Source organism: Leucopleurus acutus (assembly GCF_964270905.1).
Source record: "Leucopleurus acutus genome assembly, chromosome: 3".
Lineage (NCBI taxonomy): Eukaryota > Metazoa > Chordata > Mammalia > Artiodactyla > Delphinidae > Leucopleurus > Leucopleurus acutus.
This window is the reverse complement of record NC_139145.1, coordinates 119,759,708-119,777,026: the sequence shown is the minus strand read 5'-3', so window position 1 is coordinate 119,777,026 and position 17,319 is coordinate 119,759,708.

The following is a 17,319-nucleotide window of genomic DNA, read 5'->3' as shown; positions in this document are numbered from 1 at the left end:
GGGTTGGCAGAGACGGAGGCTCTTCTTTTTGTTCAGGAATCCTGAAGTTCCCACTGTGTTCCAGGGAGCTTAATCATCTATCATCATTGGTTCTACCATGGCCAGTCTGCCTGGGATGCTAACCCTTATTTCTCCCCAGTCCAGCTGTGCCAGGAACAAGTGGAAGGCACGGTGATCCTAGCCACCAGACCACCCTAAGGCCTTGGTTTAAGGATCCCCCAGCAACTGGCCTTCATGTGCACCTGACACTAAAGTCCCGTGACCTGATTGCCAGGGCCTGCTTTCACATCCACACAGTCCTCTGAAAACGTGGCCTTTTTAGGAATCCGTGGGTGTTGTGTTGTCTGAAACATCTAACGGCCTATGCTTTAAGCACTGGAGAATGTCTGAGCTGACTTTAACACTCGGCAGAGAAACCAATGGGCAGAGTACGCCCTTGGGGTCGGTACATGGAATTTGAAATTTTAACAACTCACCTCTGCTTCAATGCAGACTATTACACTGACAGTACACAAATCTCTGTCCCTAAGCTCAAGGAAAAATTATTCAGTGTTTTCTCTTAGCGTGGTGTGTTGCACATTGAGGGCTGCCAATCAAAGTTTTTGATTTGGCTTTATTAGTATTTCATTGGGTTGGGGGAATCACCAGTTTAGTGTTTGTACAGAGGGGTTTCTTCCTCTGTTTTGTCAAGGTTGTCATTTTGTTTTATGCCTATGTTAAGAAAGAGAGGCTCCAAGTTCAGGCTGGGGCAAAAGGAAAAGACAGTTCAACCTGTCACCATTTTTATCAATGGGTTTCTCCACCTGTATTATGACTGACCCCTCTGGATTTAGGCGTTAAACCCTCCTCTTCAGTCTTCTCACCAATAAAACTGACAAACTAACCCACCTCCAAACTTGGTACTTAATCTCTAGTGACAGAAAGACATGTTTCAGCACCAATGTTATTTGTGTTACTGGCAGGCTCGAATTATATAAGTAGCTTCAATAGCTGCAAAACACACAGAAGAAAATAAAAGTTACTGATTTTCACTCTTCCCAAGACAAACCCACAAGTAGCTTAGCCCAGTTGCCTGAAACTTCTTACAAGTAATTTCATAGTAATTTTACTATGGAAAAGAAAAAGGAGAACTAGAAGGTGAAGCCTAGGAACTTCTCCTTTATCTCAATTGTCTATCTCTTCTCACACTTGGAGTGACAGGAACAGAGACCAAGCGTGGAAATGGTATGATTGATACATATACAAAATCTCACCCGTGGTTAAGACTTTCAAGGGGAATTTAGACCACAGTCTCAGCTTCCCGTGCTCACTACCCTTTGGATCAGTTCTGTTTTTAAAAATCAAAAAGCGCAACATTTGGAAGCTTCAAATAGGATATATTATAAGAGATGAACAGCATATCTCTCTACCAGAGGCAATGCTTTGTAGCAGAGCTCAGTTCCTGCAGGACTGACAATTCCAAGCTTGTGACTGTCATAGAGAAGACAAGGAGGTAGGGCACTTGAAAAAGCCTCCTGCTTCAGACGATGAAGCCAGCTGTGAAACATTTCCTAAGATTACAGGGCCCCCCTAGCTATGCATGCCTAAATCACCTCGAGGCTTTAGTCCAATCCTTCTGACACCTGTCTCCAGGCTAATCCTTCTAGTCTAAACAGCTGCCTCGGTTACATCATGCCTGCCTTTAGTGACTCCCCAAGGCCTCCAAAAATGTCAGTTACACCCTAGGCTGGCCTTTATACTGTGCAAGAATCTGGCTGCCTCTGACATTTAATCTCCCTCCATCTCCAGCAGGAATCTACCACCCCCAGTCAACAGTCTCTGCACCACTTTCTCTTTGCCCATCTATATTGCACACCTTTCCCTGTAACCATCTCCATTCTTTTCACCTGAAATACCCTCTTCCTCCCACCCTCCCTCTCACCCACCAACTCCAAGGTATGATACAAAGACTGGGATTTTGAATTAGGTAGATCTGCGTTAAATTCTAGCTCTACTACCTGCTTGCTGTGTCTCATTGGGCAAGTGTCTTACCTTCTCTGAACCTCAGCTTCCTCATCTATAAAATGAGAATGTTCACACCAGGTTCATGGTAGGTGCTCACTAAAGGTTAATTCCTTTTTTCTGCATGTCTACTCAACTCCAAGCACCATCCCAAGCTCCTAAATCAACTGATTTTTATCAATGGGCCATAAAATATGGTTTACATATGAGAATAAGGTTTAAGTGTAGTAAAGCTGTTACCAAGGAACGGCCAGGTCAGGAACATAGAGATCACAAGACCCTCTCAGGACAGAGCTCAGAGGCCAAGGCGTATAGGTTCATTCTCTGCTAGTGACATGCTGAAATTTCAGTTTTGAGGGAGTGGAACCCAACACAAATACTTGGAAAAGAGCCCACCAGTCCATGGATGGGAAATTATAGTGGTGTCATGACTCACTTTTAGATAGTTGAAAGAATTCCTGAATAACACATTTTAATAATTCCCCCCAAATTTGCAAAAGATGCCAATTAACGAATTCAGTTCCATGATACTTGAATCTTAATTTTTTAAAAAGCAGATGCATTAGATGTATTTATGATGCTTCAGCCCCTTTGAAAGAAATTGACCCACTAACAGATCTTCATTTGGCAGGTGATTTTCCATGTGATGGAACCCTTCTTTGCGCACATCTGATTAGTGTAGGGATGGGCACCAGACCAAAGGACAGCCAATCCCATGGTCTGGAGGGCAACTATGACTCATGTCCAAGTGCAAAAAGATGAGCTGAGCCAATCACATTCTCTGTCTTGCAAGAGCTGGGACTAGGAAACACGGAAGGAACGAGCCCATAGCAACAAGAATAAGGATGCCCTAAGGGAAAGTCAGGGACATGGCAGGCAAAAGCCATAAGCAAGCCAGAGTTAAGAAAGTTCAGAAACGTCTAACAAGCAGAACCAGCCAGTTAGTAATGAGGAGAACCGAGCAGAAGTATAAGGAGAAGCAAGAAGCCATGAGAAAGAGATGGCCTGAGCAGTGGGTCCCTGGAGTTGACCAGTTCCTCAGGTTGCCTCAATCTTTGGAGCTATCTCAGTTCCTACAGTAAAATCCCCTGTTTCAAGCTAACTTACATCAGTATTCCTTATAAACAGAACCTAACCTAAACAGTAGGAAAGCGGTGAGATATTTTATTACCAGAAAAATATAAATATACCTACTCTGAATGCATATATTATTCCACAAGTCACAAAACCAATAGGACCCTGAGGATTATTTCTTTTCAGTAAGATGCAAGGTGCAGGGTTAGACTACCTTAAAGGGAATAGCCAATCCTGATTATTTCTTTTCAGTAAGATGCAAGGTGCAGGGTTAGACTACCTTAAAGGACAGACCAATGTTTTCTCAGAGCACCGGCAGGAGGAAGCCTCTTATTACTTCACTTTTGAGGGCAGCCATGACAGTTTCCAAAACGTTTCCACTGGCTTTGAGGACTTGGTGGAGGATACCAGGGCGACTTGGAAGAGAGAGCCCTCTTTTGCAATAAGACATGCCACCTGTGCCCTGTTCTTGGTGATACCTACTAGTCCTGTGACCTGCAAGAAAGTTACCTCATCTCTCTGAGACTCAGCTTTCTTCCTTGTGACAGATGATCACTAAAGTAACTTTTGGAATTGATAATATATGAATCTTCTAAGTAAAATTCTTCTTCCAGTTAGATCAGAAGAGGAGGCAGCCTAGAAGAAAAAGAAAAACGGTGGACCACAAGTCAGGAAGCCTGCATTCCAGCTCTGCTGCTTACTGGCTGGGCAAGCTTGGACAGCACCTATCTGGGTATCACCCCTAAAAGGAGGAAGTTGGTTTGTGTCTCATCAAAAGGGCAGTTTCACCCCAAATTCATAATTCTAAGATTTCTGAACATCCCGATCTATAATTCCAATGGCTCCTTACATCTGTATTTAAAAGTCCTTACGATGTTTTTCTTTCCCACCCTGATGATCCAGAAAGCAGTCTGTGCCACGATTCCTAGGAGAACTTACTTCTTTCAGTTTGTCTAGCTGCAGACTAAGCATGCCGCATGTTGGGGACAAGTCTGATATGTTTCAGTCCAATGCTAGTTGGAACAGACATGTGGACTAATTTGGATCCCTGGTGGCACAAGTTCTCTGGTTGCTGATAGAGAACTGTGAAGTCTAAATAGGAAGACAGGCCACATCCAAAAGAAAATCTGTGTCTCCTTCCCAGAAAACCATAAATCCATAAATAGAAAATAAAGACGTGGAGCCCCAAGCATTCTTCAAGGCCTTTTAAAATGTCTCTTTTTAAAAAGATTAAATTGATTGGTGGAAATTAGGAGTTTTGGGGTCCATGGATTAAGGGAGTCACGAGAAAAAGGGCAGAAGCAAATATGGCTCGTTATAAAAGAAAATAGTGCCCTGCGATTTCAGCAAAAACTGAAAGCACAAATGACTCCAAGATACTGAAGGTCATGGATTTTCATTGTCTCGCCAACACAGCAAATGCTCTGGCTAAATGAAGTCACAAAACTCTACAGTAACATTTTTATTAGCCCGTAAGGGCAGCTGACCTAAAGTAATCGGAAACAAAAGGCGTGAACTGATAACTCACAGAATAAATACCTACAGGCAAGAAAGGTATGAAAAGGGGTTCAACGTCAATAATAAAATTTTAAACGAGATTTTTCTCTTTGCTCATCAGGTTGGCAAAAAATAAATAAATAGCATTCAGTGCTGCTAAGGATGTAAGGGAATAGCCAATCCTGAACACAGCAGGTCATGCAAAAGTTTAAATATACATAGTGGTTGATCTAGCAATTTCTATCAATCCTAGAAATTAAGCCATCAGAAATTCTTCCATGGGTATTTACCTAATGTTCATTTGCTCTTAATAGCAAAAACCTGAAACTACTCACACCAATAGTGGTTTGGTTGAACAAATTTTGTAGACCCAAATAATAGAGTAGTACTTCAGAGCTGTTTTTAAAAAGGATGAGCAATATCTAAATGTACTGATGTGGGAAGATCTTCCCGTGAAAAATAAGTTTTGGAAGAGAACTCTAAAGAAATTTGAATGATCCAATTTCTTTAAAAGGTGCGCAAGTGCATACGTGTGCATGGGTGCACGCAGGCACACACACGGCGCTCTCAAAGTCCCCGCCTGCCTCCACCCTCGCTTCTGGCCACGCCCACGTCACACGCCTTGTCCTAGCAGCAAACTGCGTCTCCAGCTTCTGTAATGTCTCTTACGAACACAAGTTCTCAGCCCTGGCTCCCCACTCAGTGACTGGTCAACTCCTAACCTTAATCCTACGTTAGTGCGGGAATCTGGGAGAGTGTACACCAAACTGTTAACGTGGATATCCCTGAGACCGAGATGACAGGGTATTTTCTCTTTCTGTATCAAACTTTCCTGTATTGTTTGAATTTCTAATAATGATAATAATGTTTGACTATTTTGTAATCAAGAAAAAAAACCCACTGTAAATGTAAAGAATAAAACTGAAAAATAAAGTGATCAGATTGTACTTCTTGTTCTGCAACTATTGCTACATTCTGCCCCCTATAAATTCCTCCAGTTCCAGTTAGACATAACCCATCTGTGGACTAAAAAGCTCCAAATAAAGCATCCCAGGAAAGTCTAGGATAGAGGGGGTGAGACAGAGAGAAAAAAAGGAGATTTGCCAGTGACTTAAAAGAGGGTGCTTACTTCCAAATTTCAGGTTAGAAGACTGGAGTATTTTTAGCCCTATGGAATGAAAGCTGCAGCGTTGGTTTATTGTTCAACTTCTCAGAGAACCTAAAAAGAGAAATAACTTCAGTAGGAACTAGACACGATGTTTAAATTTTATATTATCAAGCCCCCAAGCCAAAAAAAAAGCAAAGAATACACTTTTGTTAACTGTAAAATTAAACAGAAAAAGCTCTGTCACTTAACTGATCTCATACAAGTCAAAGTATGCTATATTTGAACATTTGTAAGTATCAGAGCATCTGGGTTATAATTTGAGTTCTACAATAGTATGTGGTGCGCCACTCCAGACATAGTAAGTTCCTCTTTAATTTCTTTCTTTCCATCCCCTGATGACCTCCCCACCCTCCAGCCAGTGAGTCTCCATTCCTGTCCCTGGGTGCCTCTCCGATCCATCCACTGCCACTGCTCTACCACTGCTCAGCGCCCTTCCTCACCTGGACCACAGCTTTATGGCTGGTATCCTTAGTCCTAGCAGTCTCTTCTCCACACTAGAACTGGACTGATCTGTTACCATTCAAAATGTGATCACCTCTTTTCTCTGCTCTAACCCCTTTGGTGTCTTCCCAATGCTCACGAGACAAAGTCCGAACTCTGATTGAGTCAAGGGTGAGGCTTGAGGAACTTTCCTATTAGGCGCTGCCTTGGTTAAAGCAGTGATTCTCAACCCTGAGATTTATTCCCCCCCACCCTCAAATTTTAATGCTGATCCATTTTGAAAATTCATCCCAGGTGACTCTAGCCTAAGTGGCCAGATGCCCACTTAGAGGCACACTGATGAGGGACAGGAACAAGGAGAGGCAGAGGTCCAAATGTGGGTGCAGCCTGGAGTCTGACATTAACCAAAGGTGGCTCCCAAGTGCAGGCTAAGCCCCTGTTCTCAGAATCTGCACCAAAGAAGCCTCATTTCATCTCATCCCCTCTCCATGGAGGAAGGTTCTGGTGACATGTTCCAGCCAGGGGCTCTTTAAAAAAGCTATGTAAATATTGAATCTTCCCTTTTGTAAATAATACACCTATTTATTTATAAGAAGTGAATATTTAACAAGCAGCAGTGTGGCAATTTTAATTTGGAATTTAACCTTGTTTACAAAATCCAAGAGCAAAATTCCACAAGGGCAAGAAAAATTCATACATACGCTGAGTCTCCGTTGCATCTCCAAGCATTCCTGTGTACCGCTTGTTTAAATACGCCTTGGATCCGGGGTAGGGGCAGGGGGCAGGGGGCGGGGGCGGGGGCAGGGGCAGGAAGCATGCTCCGTACACTCTTTTAATCCCATAGCTTCTCACTGAGCTTATTATCATTTTCCCTTCACACAGGACTGAAAAGTAATTCCAAACAGCACACATCTGTTGGATGCTTGAAAAAGAACTTGAGGAGAGTGTCTCTCTTAGGTAACTGTGCATTCTAATTTCTAAGTCTTATTACAAGGGCACTTTTATACTTATTTTTATACAAATTATCTCTGCTTGTTATTATTATTACTCTTCAAACTAGCCAGGCCTGGGGTTGGATACCATCCCTCTGAGCTCCTAGTTGGCTAACTCTGGTCAATTTACTTACCCTTCTCAAGCCTGTTCTCTGGTTATTCTTCTTATTTAAAATAAGTATGCAGGACCTGGTAAAACAAGGTAGGTGTCCCATGAATGTCAGTTCCCCTACCTTTCCCTTCTCCCCACTTCCCATCACACACCACAGCATTACCTCCAGGCTGCAGTTGTGCTGTTGATAATCTCCTTTTAGTCTAGAATTGGAATTTCTTTTCTTGCAGTCATGCACTCTATAATAATATCAGTTTAAAGGAAACGTTGTTTGGTCTCACATGGTCCAGCAGGGCATCTTCTAAGAGTGCGGCTGGCTGGCCGTCAAGGGGACTTTGAAGGTGGTGTTTACCCTGTGGGAATTCACGATGGCCCAAGGTGTCATCTTCAGCCTTCCAGACATGGACCCTGATTTGTCCAATATGCTGATGGAGGGCCTCTCCTCTCTGGGATGCTGTCTGTTAACCGAGGTCACGAAGCCTAATACATACAAACCAGAATACCGATTCTTTAATTTACAGTGGTAGGGGAGGGACACTTTATTAGAGGTACAAAACAAGAAAAACTGGCTCTATAATGTCACTGTCTAGGAGGCCCTGACAGCTCTCTCTCCCACTTTCAGAGATAAGAGTTTGCTAAGGTAGACACATCCAGCTTCTTATGTTCTAGATCCCATTTTCTATGTTCTAGTTTATGCTTTTCTGCTTATGCATCTTTCTCCAACTAAAGTACAAAACTATTCTAGTCCTGCCGCCTTGCGTTCTCCTTGGTTGATGTCCTGGGTGCCCCCAACTCTGGAGTCATGCTGTTACACCCTCGTGGTTTACCCCCCTGGCTGGCATTTCCTTCTTTGTGATGGAAGATCGATTAACATAATAGCTCAGATTTCCTTTCACTCACAGTCTCCTCCTCTCGACTCCCTAGGAAGATGGGGTGACTTCTCCACTTGGTCAATTTGGGGAAAATAAGCTGGATGTTCAATATCAGCTTCTTTTTCTTTTTGGCAGTAGACCTGTTCACGGAGAATGGGATTTCTCCTCTGTTCCTCCAGTCATGCTTCCCATAAGGAGAGGTCCAGCACTGCCTGGGCCAGGTGGAAAAGGCTACCTCATGCTGGGGCTCAGTATCATGGAGCCCCTCCCATAGATAAAAGCCTTGTTCTGATCTATCCTTATCAGTGAAAACACTGACTATTTTGATCCGTTTGTCTTTCTTACATTATTGCTCATTGTTTCAGAAGCTGAGCAGGGGATAAATGAGGCTGTTTATTCGGCCCTATTGAATGTCCAGTGGCTGTTAGGTGTTCAGCAAAGCCATTTCCACTTTTTCTAGCGCAACGGTGATGGAGCAACCATCCTGGTTTGTCTGGAACTGAGGGGTTTTCTGGAATGAGGTCCCTTCTTTTTTTTTTTTTTTTTTTTTTTTTGCGGTATGCGGGCCTCTCACTGTTGTGGCCTCTCCCATTGCGGAGCACAGGCTCCGGACACGCAGGCTCAATGGCCATGGCTCACGGGCCCAGCCTCTCCGCGGCTTGTGGGATCTTCCCGGACCGGGGCACGACCCGTGTCCCCTGCATAGGCAGGCGGACTCTCAACCACTGTGCCACCAGGGAAGACCCCTATCTACACTTTTTAAGGTCGTAGTAGAAGCTCAATAAACCTGTGTCAATTCAATGGATTAGTTATATGAGATTCACAACAGGCCCTTCTATATTTTGAATCCAAGTTTCCAGAAAAGAACAATAATTCTTACCTGTGACTTTGACTAAATCTTCACAAACATATTGAAAACAAAAGGATTTAAACTCTGGTTGTTTTAATACTTTGATTTGTGTGAACACATACAAGAGATCATACTGACTCTGCACACGAATGGAAGGAACCATTGACACAGAGAGTTTTAAAAGAGGATTAAAATATGTTCCTGATTATTTTTGAGTACAGATGCACCAAAGATCCTGGAACTCCCATTGTTTCAAATAAAATAATGAAGTCATTGTGAAAAGATTTGATCTGGGAGAGCTGAGTCATGCTTCTGTATCCTGTCTTAACAAACTGTTCCCTGATCTTTACCCCATCATAAAAATCGACTCTAGCACCCCTCACACGGATGGAAAGTGAACCTTATCAACACTTTGTTTCAAAGCTGGCTGTCTTCTATATCCTACTTCCCTGATGTTGCAGTAAAAGCTTTACTTATGTATTTTAACTGGAAAAGAGTTAACAGGTTTAGACTAATGTTGACAAATTATTCAATAAAATAAAGTTGATGATGGTAACAACAACTGTAAGGCAAATTTTGCTAGGGATGACTCACAATGATGATATGGTGGGAGTGTGTAACCTGGGCTCCATTAAAGAATAAAAAATTCGATGACACTGGTTAGAGATGGAAAGACAGACTTTCTTCAGGACTATCATGACAGGTGTAGGAATCGCTGCATCGGGGTGTTACAGTGGGGAAGAGAGATTCGGCTCAACTCTGAATACAGCCTGGACAAGTGGGAACTTATAGCCAAAGAGCAGGGTGGGGCCCCATGCATGGAAGGTTACTAGGAGGAAACATCAGGAGTAGGGGGTTTTTGGCTAAATCAACCTAATAGGATTCTTACTGAAGACAGGCCAGGGTGATCAGATATCACCTGAGAGATGGTGGAGGGTGAAGAACCTGATTAGATGTTAAGGGTGATCAGATTTTATGGGTGGAAAATTCTAGTTAAACTGACTCAGTGGGGCTCTGGTTAAGCTAGATTTTATAGGGACGTGCACAGATGGGCCTAGGAGAAGGTTCAGGAGCCTGACTAAAGTTTGGTCAAGTAAAGAATCTTTGTCAGCTCCCCAGACCTCTACGGGCTTCGGCACGCCCCTGAACATTGAATGCAAGCTCTAATGGTCCATCCCCACAAGGAGGTTTTCATCCACTGGGGGAAGAAGACAATAAACAAGTAAATACAGAGGATAACAGGTATTAAAATAAACTACTAGGAAGCTGTAAAGGAGAATTAGAAGAGGCCACTTTGGTAAGTCAGTCAGGGGCGGTGCCTTGAGCAGTGCAAAGCACTGAGGCCAGGGGGAGCCTGGTGTGGTCTCAGAAGGGTGGGAAAGCCAGCATGGCTAGAGTGCTGGGAGGGCAATGCCCAATGCCAACGTCGAGAGGGAGCTGGGCCCAGGGCATGCAAAGGAGGGTCTGTTTTATTGGATGTACAGGGTAAGCCAGTGAGGGGTTTGAAACCACGTTGAGATTGGGCCTGACTTGCATTTTAAAACAATTGTTCTGCACTCTATGGAGAGAAGTGGTGGTAGTGGAGCCAGAGGGAAGCAGGGAACCCAGTTAGGAGGCAATGCAGCAGGCAGTAAGAGCTGACGCAGGCTTCTCTAAGGCTGAGACAGTGGGCCCTCAGGAAGAAAGATGGTGTCAATCTGAAGATGCATAAGTAAAGATATCTCATAGTTAAATAAAGGCTTTTTAAAATATTGAGTGTTTTAACGTTGACGTTGTCCTCAAGAAATGCACTAACGTTATGGAACAAATAATCCCCAATTTCCACATAAATGCATAGGATTGACATGTAATTTTCATTGAATCTTCACGCCTAGCAGAAGAATCCTATACCAGCCATAAAGCATAGGAGCTTGGAGACGGTGACTGATTCTCCTGCCAAACAAACTCCTGTTCTCTGTGATTAACAGAGGCTGAGTCATGCAGGCAACAAGCCTGTTTATGTACAGCTGTCTTAAAATAGGCTGTGCGGCAGAGTGAGGGAAGAAGGAGGAAATCACACTCCTAAGTTTTTCTTGCTAATTTCCTCCTTGGGGCATTGGGTGCAGGCAAGGATCTATTATCAGGGATGTATCAGGTTATCCTGGGAAGATGTAGTGAGTGAAGGTTGTATGCACACATGTGTGTAACTCACTGCTTTAATCACCTATGCCTCGCTATAACTAGCTACAAACAAAACAAGCTCATAGAAATTCCATTAGGGAAAAGGTTCCGAGAGAAATGACTTCATTTGGTGACATAAGTAGAAACTCCACCAAAGTAAACTTCATGTGACATCTAAATTGCTTGGCAGGAAATATTAACAGGTTTGAAATAAATAACTTGGTGAAATCATTCTACAGAAGCTATAGACTATGAGGCAGAAATGGGGCCTATTCTCTGGGTAATGAATTTATCATGTAAAATGGCACTGTTTGATTTGAACCCAGCAAGGGAAAGGAAAACTCAGTACCTCTGCTTCACCTCAGCCTTTAGGCCTGTTTCTCGTCTTGAGGCAATATGTGGCTGGCTATAGGGTGATTGAGATGTTTGAGGTGAGGAAAAATCAGAAGACTTGAAGGGGCACTGCTACCTGAGGGCAGAACAAAAAACTGGGATCAGCTCAGCTCTGCCTCTCCACAAACCAAAGCAGTCAAATAATTCATTCAATTTTTTTTTTTTTAAAGAATGAATGACATTTTGTGAATGGGGACGAAAGGAAAATGCTATTATAAGATCATTTATTTTATAAGATTTTAAGCATATCAATAAAGCTCTAATCCAGGATACAGAAGATGCCCTCCCCCAAATTATTCAAAATTGGTTTCACTGTTGAAGAAATATTGGTAAAAATTTCAAACAATTCAGAAGCATAGAAGGAAAAAATTGAAATTCCCCTCCTCACTTCCTATACTTTCTCCTCCCCCCAAAGCAACCACTGTTACATGTGGTCTATATCCTTTCAGATTTTTTCTAACCATATATAAACTTATATATAATACACAGCATACTACTAACACATAGCATAGAACATAGATTTTTTTAAAACAGGGATTCTACTAGATGTATTCTTCTGCAAATTGCTTTCTTTACTCTCTAGACACTGTACATAGTCACCTCATATTAAAAAATAAACGCACCATTACTTTACCAGTGTCCTATTGGTGAACATTCAGAAAGTGAATTTCAAAGAAGAAGTTTTCTTCATGTAATGGTAGGATTCTTTCAATGTAAGGGTAGAATGTGCCTATGCTGTGGTAGGATTTTTATCCAGGTGGTTTAAACCAAGTATGGATATGAACTGAGAACTATTTGAATTTACAGGCAGCTGAGGCCCTGAGACACTGAAGAACACGTCCAAGGTTGTAGGGCCCTGAGCTGTCTGCCTGCTTCTCAGCCTGGGGTCTTCCCTTTCAAGCCAGTGAACGTCACTGTCCCCTAGGGACTGGAAGAGTGCTGAGAGGGGGAAGAAGAAGTTTTTCGTGGAGAAAATAATGCAAGGAAAGGAGGCAGGAAAGTGACACAGCAGGCAAGGGGAGAAGGAAGAACAAAAGGCGTTGGTGACCTTGCTGGGGGTCCCCGAAGAGAAGAAGGAGGCTACAGGAGGGAACTGAAAGACTGTGGGGAGATCCTTGGAATTCAGGAGATCCTGGAGTCATTGTTTTCAAAGGATATTTTGATGCCAAAATAAAATTTAAGGGAGAAACCAGAAACTATTCACATAGGAAGGACATTGTGAAACTTTGATTACATTCTGACAGATGACTCAAAGAACATTGCCATGACTCAGATTGGAATAAAAGCATGATGCAAGTTTTAGGAAGGGAGTGATTTTTCATGTAGTTAGTTTGAGGGTTAAGCATGCCAGAGATGAAGGTTACAGAGATGATGTGTGTTGCCTCCAGGCACAAATTCCAAAGGAGATCCAACTTTGTCTGGGTCCCCATATCCCCATTCTCAGCTATCTTCCGCCTTGTAGGGTGTCCCCCGCTCTCTAATGCCCTGAGTCACAGTGGCAGCTCCAGAATTTCTGTAGTGGAGGAACTTAGGGGCAGCAATTCGAGTAGAAGCAGGGGCTAGAGGCCTAACCTTGAAATTGCAACTATAGAGCAAGCAAACCATTTTTTGCTTAGAGTATGTCATACAGCAAGACAAACAGCAAAGTTTCTAAAGACGCTTTTATTCACACTCTTCATAATAGTAAGAGAAAGTTAATGATTCACCTCAAACGATGTTTCTCGTATTTTCTACGGGGTGGCTTGAGAGAATGGAGGGAGGGAATCTCTTCCCAGGCCACACACTCATTCCTTTGTACTGCTGGCCACGTCCTCACGTCCTCTCTGCTTCCTTCTTCTCATCAACACTTGCTCTGAGGACAGGTTAGGATGAGCTCAAATAAGGCACCTCTGGATCACAGGCTCAACTATCACAATGACTGCGCTATCTGTATTCTGTCAGGGAAAAAACCCAAGCCAAAGAATCAGTCTCTCTGGGGTACAGTGTTAGTTGGTGGAGTGAGGATTCTGGAAGAGAAATTGCTCTTCTCAGGCTCCTAAAGTTTGTCTGCCTTTCTGTCTGCTCCTGAGGCCGGGTCAAGTAAGAGTCAAGGGATTTAGCTGATGCTTTTAGGTTGGGGAAAAATTACACTGTCATTAGTCAAATAAATAAAACACTGGATAGATCCTTGAGTACGTAAAGACACACAAATGAAGATATTATCTTCACTGTGAATGATGTGCTATTTTAGACACTTGAGCCCTTTTCATGTGACCAAGCATGACAAGAAGCTCTGGAGGGGGGCTCCACGAGGACTGAAGGCGAGGACTGCCCTCAGGAAGTTTATAAGAGAATGCTAAAACAGAAGTGTCAGCCTGGTTGTTGATGTGCCAGTGAATTTTGTTCCCTCCTCCCTTTCCTAAGGGGAGGTATATCAGTCAGGGATCATTTGCAGGAAACAGAAACCACTCTAGATATTTTAATCAGAATGAGGTTTACTTCAAGGAATTTGGTGCTTAGAAAATTTTAGAAGGACTGGAGGAGTAGATTTCAGGCCAGGCCTACAGAAACGACTGTCAGAAGAGGACCACTGAATGGGTCCCCAGGGGAGCTGCTACTCTGGCCACCATCCAGAGGTGAGAAGTCAAGAGGCCAACACTAGGGCTCTAGAACCACTGGCGTCAAGATCATACCAGCAGGACTGTGACCCAGGGAGGAGGACGTCTCTGCCATCACTGATGCAACTACTTCTTTTTTTTAATTTATTTTTTAACAACTTCATTGGAGTATACTTGCTTTACAATGGTGTGTTAGTTTCTGCTTTACAACAAAGTGTATCAGTTATACATATACATATATCCCCATATCCCCTCCCTCTTGCGTCTCCCTCCCTCCCACCCCTCTAGGTGGTCACAAAGCACTGAGCTGATCTCCCTGTGCTATGTGGCTGCCTCCCACTAGCTATCCACCCTACGTTTGGTAGCGTATATATGTCCATGACACTCTCTCACTTTGTCACAGCTTACCCTTCCCCCTCCCCATATCCTCAAGTCCATGCTCTAGTAGGTCTGTGTCTTTATTCCCGTCCTACCTTTAGGCTCTTCACAACATTTTTTTTTTCTTAGATTCCATATATATGTGTTAGCATACGGTATTTGTTTTTCTCCTTCTGACTTACTTCGCTCTGTATGACAGACTCCAGGTCCATCCACCTCACTACAAATAACTCAATTTCGTTTCTTTTTATGGCTGAGTAATATTCCATTGTATATATGTGCCACATCTTCTTTATCCATTCATCTGTTGATGGACACTTAGGTTGCTTCCATGTCCTGGCTGTTGTAAATAGAGCTGCAATGACCATTTTGGTACGTGACTCTTTTTGAATTATGGTTTTCTCAGGGTATATGCCCAGTAGTGGGACTGCTGGGTCGTATGGTAGAAGATATACAGATTGCCAACAAACACATGAAAGAATGCTCATCATTAATCATTAGAGAAATGTAAATCAAAACTACAATGAGATATCATCTCACACCGGTCAGAATGGCCATCATCAAAAAATCTAGAAACAATAAATGCTGGAGAGGGTGTGGAGAAAAGGGAACCCTCTTGCACTGTTGGTGGGAATGTAAATTGATACAGCCACTATGGAGAACAGTATGGAGGTTCCTGAAAAAACTACAAATAGAACTACCATACGACCCAGCAATCCCACTACTGGGCAACTACTTCTTAATGTCCTTGAAGATAGTGGTTGGACACTGGATCATGGATGCAGAAAAGTTTTATCTTTATCTCCGTGGCCTTGCATACAGTGAGAAGATCCCTCACCCCGTCCCCCTGCTCCATTCTGCCTTCCCAATCTTGTTCAAGTACCATCAACTGATGGAACCTAATTTGCTTCCAGAACCCTAACTGCAAGAGAATCTGTAGTGCAGTACAAGAAAGCACACAAGAAAGGAGATTGGAATTGATGCTAAGGACCAATTCACTGTATTGGTCATAGAAGGGAGGACTTGGGGCAGGTGTCAGGGGGTGATTCCCCCTTCCTTCAGGTCAAGAGAGAAGGGCCTCAGGGACACTATTCAGAAAGTGAGAAGTGTGTCCTCTGCAGTTTAGGGGGGAGGACGGGGATGCATTCTCACCCCTGCCTAGGGAATCTAAAAATGAGAGACACCTTGACAGCAGGAGCAAAGGTGATCTTGGTGCTGCACTGTCTGGCCTATCCTCCCAGAGTTTGGGACTCAAAAGGAAGAAAGTAAAAGGAAGCATGAGGGTTTCCAATGGACATAATGGCCCACATGTGTCAGTGGACACATGAGAGGGAGCTGGTGTGGAATTGACTCACGTCTGTGCAAGTGGGTCATCTGAAGGGGAGAAGGGGTTTCGGCAGGAAGATGCTGGAAGTCAGCCCTGGAATTCTTGGGGGTTGAGGAAAGAGCTGTAAGCACGGAGCAGGAGGATGTAGCAACCATATCAAGAAGGCCTACTAAGGACTGAAAACTATTCTTCCTAAGAGAAGGAGTCATGCTTACACTCTACCAGGCCTGGGGAGTGTACTGAAGTCTCACACCAACTTCAGACAAGTATAAATGGTCCTGCTGGGACTTCCCTGGTGGTCCAGTGGTTAAGACTCCGTGCTTCCACTGCAGGGGGCACGAATTTGATCCCCGGTCGGGGAACTAAGATCCCACATGCTGCGTGTTGCAGCCAAAGAGAAAAAAAATAAAATAAAATAAAAAATTCAAACGGTCCTGCTTCATCAAATCTCCTCTCTCCCCATATTCATGGGTCAGAAAGTAGGTACAAGAAGGGAAGGAGGAGGAGAGGCAAAGTGATAAAAGTAAGTTTTACAGACTGAATTGTGTCCCCCACCACAAATTCATATATTGAAGCCCGAACCCCCAGTGTAACTGAATTTGAGATAGGGCCTTTAAGGCAGTAATTAAGGTTAAATGAGGTCATAAGGGTGGAGCCAATTAGGATCCACTAATTCTGGAACCAACAGAATTAGTGCCTTTATCAGAAGAGACACCAGAGAGATCTCTCGCTCCCTCTTGTGAGGACACAGTGAGAAGGTGACTGTCTGCAAGCCAGGATGACAGTCCTCACCAGGAATTGAATTGACCAGCACCTTGATCCTGGACTTCCCAGCCTCCAGAACTGAGAGATATATTTCTGTTGTTTAAACCTCTGAGTCTATGGTATTTTGTTATGGTAGCCTGAGCAGACTAACACAGTGAGAAGCCAACCAAACCCCTTCTCTGTCTCATCACAACTCACAAGCTGAAGGGGGGGATGCATCCATTTGCTAACACAAGTCCTCAAGTCTTCTGATGACTTGACAATTCATGCTAAGTTCACAGACGGGTGTTCTGGTGTGTGTATATCAGTCCCTGTGGGCTTGGCTAATGTGAGTCTGCCCCTGAGGGAGAAGTCCATTCTCAGTGCCTGTCAAACATCAATCAATCAAGCAAGCCATGGATTGAGAAGAGTTCTAATTTTAAGACTGATACCCGAGTCTAGAAAATTATCAAGGGAAGTACTTTATTGTGTCTCTTGGCAACTAGCTGTTGGCAACTAAAGCTATACTTCTGGAGACAGGCATTGTCAGAGGCCTTTCCATTTCCAAAAGTACCAAAGGCCTATACAAACAGAGGCAGAATTCAAGTTCGTGAGCCCTTCAGGGAATCCATGCAGATCATGGCACTTAAGGTGGAGCTGTTTAATGAATCGCAAACTAATTTCCTCCACTGTTCATGGCTGTTTTGTCGTTG